The 8,049-nt window shown below is 37.4% G+C and overlaps 1 pseudogene; it reads left to right on the forward strand.

Annotated features, from left to right (window-relative positions):
• The first annotated feature begins 1,732 nt into the window (after positions 1 to 1,732).
• LOC149262615 (protein RTF1 homolog pseudogene) lies at positions 1,733 to 3,176 on the forward strand (annotated as a pseudogene).
• The last annotated feature ends 4,873 nt before the right edge of the window (positions 3,177 to 8,049 follow it).

Consider the following 8,049-nt stretch of genomic DNA (forward strand, 5'->3'; position numbering starts at 1 on the left):
GAGAAACTGACAGTCGTGCTTCGGATAGGGGTTGGAAAATTAAATTATGGAAAGGCAAGTAAAAAATGATATTTATGCAGTAAACTATATATGTATATGTAATCCACTTCCCCTGGAAAGGCAAGTGCAATAAAAAAAGCAACTTAGAACCAATAAAATTGATATTTATGTAGTAAATTAGTTCTATTTCATGAGTCCCCAACTGGCCAACCCATGAAATGTTTGGGGGTGTGCTCTGGTCGTTCTAAACACCCCTCCTCCCATCTCCCCAGTTCAGCTATCCTGGAAACTTGTACACATAGTTCAAATTCAATTGGGGTGCCCAGAAAGTTTGTTTTCCAATCCAAAAAATGGACTTATGCAAATGCGGAGATGTGCTTCCTTTAAATTCCAAAAGGATTACATTTGGGCTAGACTATGTTAGGCATTGCAAGTGGCCCAGTTTTGGGGTCTTCTAAGATGAACCATGCATCACAATCACTTTTGTTTTGCCAAGCTGCAGCAACAGGGACTTGCTCTTTCCATAAAAATAAGACAGTGCTTAAATTTTGTCCCAACCGTTTATTGGTGCTGTGGAAGACTAGATCTTTGGTGCGTCGCCTGACACACCATTGCATTCACCATTGAACAATGATCTCATTGGTTGTTCAGCTGAAATTTCTATTTTTTGAAATTTCTTACTTTATAACATGTTTTTAAAGGCAACACAACATGTTGCAACTTGAATGACAAGTAATGTCCAACTGTGGGACATGCAAGGACAATAGGTTTAAATTTCTATTTACAATTGTGCATCAATTACATATAAATAATGACTTAACTTAAGCCCAAATATGTTATAGCCAAAATATAACAAGGGAGTCTTACTAAGATTATGTTGGATATGTTACAGTTGGAGAGTCTTCTTGCAATGGTAGCAGGGGTCTGGTCTGATGATCCTACCATGCAGTTAGAAGCACCAACTCAATTCAAGAAGCTTCTCTCTATTGGTAATAGTCTTGGGTATATGTATCTTTATTACCATTTTCTTTTGTCTTTAGGAAATGGCCATCTGAAAAAATATATGTGACAGAAGGTAGTCCTCCAATTGAGGAAGTTATCGCTGCGGGTGTGGTCCCTGGACCTGTAGAGTTTCTTGCAAGGGATGATTTCCCTCAGCTTCAGGTATGATATATTTTTCAGTTGAGATTCTAAGTATTGAATTGGCATTATATTGTGGTAATCTAATATCATTTTAATTTGGTCATATTATAGTTTGAGGCAGCCTCAACTTTAACAAATATTGCGTCCGGAACCTCAGAGCATACCAGAGTTGTGATTGATCATGGAGCTGTGCCCAAGTTTGTGCAACTTCTTAGTGTTTCCAGTGATGATGTCAGAGAACATGTTGCATTTTGGACCTTTCCATCCATTTATGTTACTTAGAAATGTTTTTGAAATTCGCCATCTCTATGTTCAATGTGCTTTGTTTACAGGTCTAAGGGTCCTTTTGAACTAATTGAGATAGTAATGTTCGTTTCATTGTAAGGACCATGTATTACAAAACATAATGTCGGTGATGTACATTTATTAAGCTCCATGGTGTGGTTTGCCTCTCACAATTTTAATCTGTTTGATGGACAGTAGGTTTTAGGTTTTGAAGATCTATTGAGGAGTGGTATTTGCAGTCTCTACTCTAGCCAGGGAATGGACTATTCAATCGACGTGGGTGTTTAGAGGGAAAAAAAAAGTTATGGCTAAACTGGAGAATTTGCTGCTAGAAGCAGCTGGTCGAACATCTACCAATGATGGAAAGCAAAACCGAAATCCTGCTAAAGGGAGACTGGAAGATTCTGATTCAGATGATGGCAGTGACTCGAAATACATTGATGACGATGATTCAGATGATGCTAGGACAACAAATAGGAAGGCTTCTGGGTCAAGAATGCCCCTGAAAAAGAGATTTGATTCTGGAGACAAGGATGATGATGACAGGGGTTGCTGTGATGATTCCGATAGCGAATTATCCATAGGAAGTGATTTATACAAAGATGATGAAGATAGGGAGCAACTTTGAAGATATTAGAAGCATAACAATAAGGAGATCAAAACTTTCCAAGTGGTTTATGGAACCATTCTTTGAGAATATCATTGTGGGCTGCTTTGTAAGAATTGGGATAGGAATGTCCAGGTCAGGACAGAGTACTTACCGTCCTTGCATGGTAAAAAATGTTGATGTGACAGACCCTGATAAACAATACAAGTTTGAGAACCACACCACATACAAGTATTTGAATTGTTTCTGGGGTAGCAAGAGCAATGCAACAAGATGGCAGATGGCCAGGGTGTCTGATTCACTTCCACTTGAGAAAGAGTTTTCAGATTGGGAATGGGAAGTAGAACACAGTGGTGGTCGGATGATTAGTCCAACAGAAGTTGAGGAAAAAATAAATGCGCTAAAAAAGATAAATCAATTTGTGAATTCTGCAAAAACTGTAAAACAAATGTTGCAGGAAAATAAGTTGGCTTCCAAAAGGACATCGAATGTGGCTGCTGAAAAGGACAGGGTTAGAAGAGAGATGGAGCTAGCGGAGAGTAGGCATGATTATTCAGAATTTGAGAGAATTAAAGTGAGATTGAAGGAACTAGAAGTCCTTTCTCTTCGGAGCAAAAGCAAGGATGCAAAAGCCTTGATGCTAGTAGAAATGAATAAGAAAAACAAGGCTGAAAATTTCAAGAACGCTTCTGAGATCAAGCCTCTAAACCTTAATCTTAAATCAGGTGAAGCAGGGTATGATCCTTTCACTCGACATTGGACTCAATCTCAAAATTATTATGATACAAAGGCGAAGGTTGCTGAAGACAACACTGATGTGAACAAAGAGGCAGATGCAGCCAAAGTAGAGGAAGCCATAGCAATAGAAACTGTTGAGGATGATGGAAAGCTTGTCGACACTGATGCTCCTGTATCAGAAGATGCAAGGGTGTATTCTTTGCATGATTTTGAACTTCCAATTTCAATTGCTGGACTGCAGAAGTATGGGGGTGCTCAAGGGGCCCCTTTAGTTTTTATGGCTAGAAAGCAGAAGATTGAGTCAACTTGTGGAGTGCAAGTTCCTAGCAATGATGGAAGGAGGCATAATTTGACATTAACTGTGAATGATTACAAGCGTAGAAGAGGCCCGCTGTTAAAATAAATAATGATATTTTCTCTGCTTGTTGGTTTCCCCATTTAATTTTTATATGAAAGATTCGGAAATTTCCTTTGGGATTGCCAGAAACATATGCAGAAAAGGCTTAAAGTGAACATTTTTGTAAATTGTTTCAAATTCTATATGTAGTGTGCCATTATAGGCACTTTAAAACACAACTGAAATAACCTAGTCAACCAAGGATTGTCTTTTAACAGTAGCAACATCATGGATTGTTGGTAGGCATGAAATCAACAATGTGTTAGAAATATAGGCTGTATTTTCTTGACATCTAAAGTTCAAGGGTGTTTTTTTGTCTCAACCATTCTGCTAAAAATGGTATATAATGTTCCAAAAGGATTCCTTTCCTCTAAGTAACACTATTCCACTGTAAGTTATCATGCAGTTGGTGAAACATGACATTTTATGTTGTTTGAGATTGATGTTGAGTGATGCCTTTTTCTAAATTATTGTTGAAATATGTATTGTTTTTCATATTCATGTAATAAATGTTATGTTTTATTAATTTCTGTTGTTGCAGTATAGTTTGCTTAAATGCTTTTAGAGTTGTGGTTGTTTTGTTGTTCTTAGTTGTTTATTCTTGCTTTCGATTGATTGCAATTCTATCTAATAAGCAACTATCTTTTACATGGTAAAAGAGTTTGGCTAAATCGAGGAAAACATTCGAAAATCTGGAAGAACTTTGGTACAGCCAAATAATTCGGTTCAGTTGGGGTTCGTATAGTCAGTCTGTTGTTTGTCCAAAACTGAACCAAACCAAATCCAATTTTAACCCAAAAAAATCATCTTCCCAAGAAACCCTAAAGAATTCTTAAGAAAATGCATTTTAACTTTCAAGCCACCAATGAATATGATATTTGCCCATTTCTTCTCCCTGTCCTGCCAATGCCTGTCACTACTCCCTCGTTTAGGAGATAGCCATGGGAGATTTCAGGAGACTATGATGCTGCTGATGCCTAGAGAGGTTTGTCTATTCTGTTCATGTGTGAAGTCTCGAGGAGACTGCATTTGTAGTTGGGAAACTGTTGCCTGCACCTTAAAGGCCTGCTTAGACCTTCATAAACAAAGTTACACTCAAATGAGGCATGCCAACCAAGCCAACATACTAAATAAGTAGATTCCACTAGGTATTTAGTCATATATTCTCTGTTTGCTATGTGCTTATTTAATTTTTATTTTTCAACTTGAAAGGGTGTGCCTAATGTCTATGCATATCCTTCTTACTTCCAGAACACCTAGAACAGGTTACATGACCTGCATTATCAAAAGTAGAATCACAACACACGCAAACAAATACATACGCCCACCAAGCACAAGAAAATAGTGTGATGGCTATCAACTTTTTAAAATCAAACTTGTAATAATCTCAATAATAAATCTAATGTTCTTTAGAGAAGACCTGCTACTTTTTTCTGGGTTTCGTACAGTTTATTGTGTATGATAAGGAAATACATTTTCTTGAAGGGATTGCATCAGAAGGCTCAACGGAACTTTGAGCATTTTTGTAGGGGTTTATGTTATCCAATCATTAAAATTTTTGATAAAATTAATCTGGACTATCCACATACCTATTTTTTTTCAATAAATTTGAAGAAGTGCATTTTTTTCTTTAATAATATGTATACTCCTGAATTTTTTGAACTGTAGTTTTGTGGGCCAATTGTTTTCTGTATTGTATGGTATCCACATTTGAATTTAGATTCTATCTTGATAACTATCATTTCTTAGTATGTTTTTATGAATATATTGCATTGTAAGTGTTCTTTCTCTTCTTACATTGGACAAGAGAATACGGCTGTCTTTGACAATGTGAAGTTGTTGAAGATGCAAAAATTCCTTGCTTTACATGAGCCAACTTGACCTTCAATAGAAACGTTGCTAAACACAATGAGAAGTTTCATGTTTCTTTAGAGAGCATCTCGAAAGGCTTGTGTAATTCCTGCATTGTTTTGGTTGATGCCTTGCTGAGGAATCATTGAGACTCGTCATGGTTTTGTGGTCCAATCAGAACCTATTCAATACTCACCTTCATTGACTATGTTAGTTGGACACAAACCCTGTCAAAACTCTCAAGCTAGTAGGGCTCGGGCACAATTTTAGTTCCTCAATACGGTGATCAAAGTCTGTCTTCAACATTACAATTGTCTTCACGCATCCTTTTTCTAAATAAATCTATATTACATGCGCTTGAAGGACTAGCTTTGAAGTCTCTATTCTCCGGCAATGTTCAGGTCTAAGTTCATGTAGGCAATTCTATGTTGAAATTATACTTGCATACCGGAATCTTATATTGGCGGAAGACCGTTACTCAAATGTCTGCCAAAAGGAGCACCCATTCTGACACACCACCTATGCAAAGGAAGAATCCTCACAAGTGTTTGGGCTCCTTTTCTCTATCATGGCTGGGGAAGTAGCCAAGAGTAAATATCTCTGCAGGCATGAAGTCCAATAAAAATAATGTATAAGACATATTTGACAACCAACAATTGCATCTAAAATGCAAAATATGTTCCCGGCCTTTCAGAAAATGTGGAGTCCAGCAGAATGTAAGGCCAACACTATCATCGAAATTCCAACCAGATATGAATCTTTCAGTCTTACGGTATTATGGGACAATAACATCACTGATATATGAACTATATATCAAGCTTTCAATCCTAAAATATAAGTGTTGGATGAAAGCCTAGAAGCCTTCTTTCAAATGTAACAACTGGATGATGCACAGAAGTTGATGCTAATAGAAGTCCGTATGGAGCGACCAACCCTTAACATGGTGGTGGGCTCTTGTACGAGAAGCCTTCTTTCAAATTTAACAACTGAATGATGCACAGAAGTTGATGCTAAAAGAAGTCAGTATGGAGTGACCAACCCTTAACATGGCGGTGGGCTCTTGTACGAGACTTAGTCAACTCAAATTCACCTCCTACACAAACTTTGATATGGTTCAAGCAAGAAATGCAAGATAGGTTATACCTAAAGGGGAAAGCAGAGGAAATCATGAAGCAATGGATTCACGTAAGGCAAGTACCTGGTCAAAGGCATCAAACAATATTTTTGATGGCTTCAAGTCCATGGTGATGAACTTGGAAGTTCCTCGACTCACTTCTCAGAGGACTCTCAACCAAAATATCCAAAGAAAAATGGACCTGCTTAGTATAAATGCTTTGGAGAATTTTTTACAAGTAGCTTTCGAGTTTGAGGCCAAAGCTTCAGAATAAAATGTACTAAGCCTCCACCAACTAAAGCAAGGTTCTCGAAGCCTTATCTTTTAGAACTGTCTCTATTAGTAACTCAGAGTAGCCTTTAAATCAGGGAAATGATTACACAATAGATAAAATTGGCCAGCACTTATCAAAAATTCCATCCAGCCAGATAGTTGATGCTCAATCCTACTTTATATTTTCTAAGGACAACCAATAACTCCACGAGGATAACATGATCCCTATTTAGCAAATACACCGGCTTCCCGCTCAAATGGCTGGTACCTATAATCATAGCCCTATATGGATAAAAACTGATGACTACGAGTTACATTGGCTCTATATATTGATGACAGTTTCTTTAGCTTTGCCAACAATCATTGTACTCTAGTATAGACTAAATGGACACTGGAATTTCCATTATCCAGAAGATGGAATCTTACCCAAGGCATTCACAAAAGTTGTTGCCAACCCACAACTGGTTGAAAATAATCTCCATCATCATAATAAACTTTATGCCCATAATATGCACAAATGGTAACACATGATACATCTCTCAAACCAATTGAGTCCAACTAAAGTCTAATTCGAGATCCTCCATTCTCAACACTTTATACATAAAAAAGCTTGTCTGTAATCGACCTCTCTTTGCACTTTTTGGGCCAATTGCTAGTTATATTAAGTTACTTGAAAAATCGGTCTCCTACAATGTATTTTAGGTATCAGAGGAGGGAAACGGTTATTTCCATTGATTGAGGAATCATTTAGGCAATTTCAGTCTTGTAGAAAAGATTTGTGTTGGTTCAGCCTGGGCTCGAAACTTTTTCGTTGTCATCAAATTAATGAATGCATTAGGTTGACCATAACAAAATATCCATTTTCAAAATACACATTATCGTCCACCCTTGCTTTCAACAATGCCCATTCACATGTCACTATTCTTCCCCACTCTATGCCTTACCACTCTATGCCTTACGACGTTTCCTTTGCAACATAAGGTGCAAATGCTAGTTTATCATTATGAATTAACTTAATTGACTAAGACACTTGTTTCAAAATGAAATATTTATATCTATGTTTTTCAAGAAAAACCTCATGGGATCCCACCCACTGCCCTTGAATGTTCACATGGAGGGAATATTTACTTCCAATGAAAATAGCCACTAGTATCTTCAATCTATTTAACTATATTTGAACTTGTGACTTATGCCCCCCCATTAACAAGATGCCTATTTAACTATATTTGAACTTGTGACTTATGCCCCCCCATTAACAAGATGCCTTGGGTGGATGGTTCAATTGATTGAGCTAACACACACACACATATAATGTGTGTGTGTGTGTGTGTGAGAGAGAGAGAGAGAGAGAGAGATTTGATAGAAGACTTTGAACTTGTGAATGGTTCAATTGATTGACCTAACACACACACACACACACACATATATAATGAGAAAGAGAGAGAGAGAGAGAGAGAGAGAGAGAGAGAGAGAGAGAGAGAGAGAGAGAGAGAGATTTGATAGAAGACTTTGAACTTGTGACTTATGCCCCCCATTAACAAGATGCCTTGGGTGGATGGTTCAATTGATTGAGCTAACACACACACACACACACATATATAATGAGAGAGAGAGAGAGAGAAAGGATGATATAACTTGCCA

The sequence above is a fragment of the Pinus tabuliformis genome, chromosome 6 (genome assembly GCF_031772625.1).
Source record: "Pinus tabuliformis cultivar Carrire ecotype Pingquan chromosome 6, CPIR1, whole genome shotgun sequence".
Taxonomy (NCBI): domain Eukaryota; kingdom Viridiplantae; phylum Streptophyta; class Pinopsida; order Pinales; family Pinaceae; genus Pinus; species Pinus tabuliformis.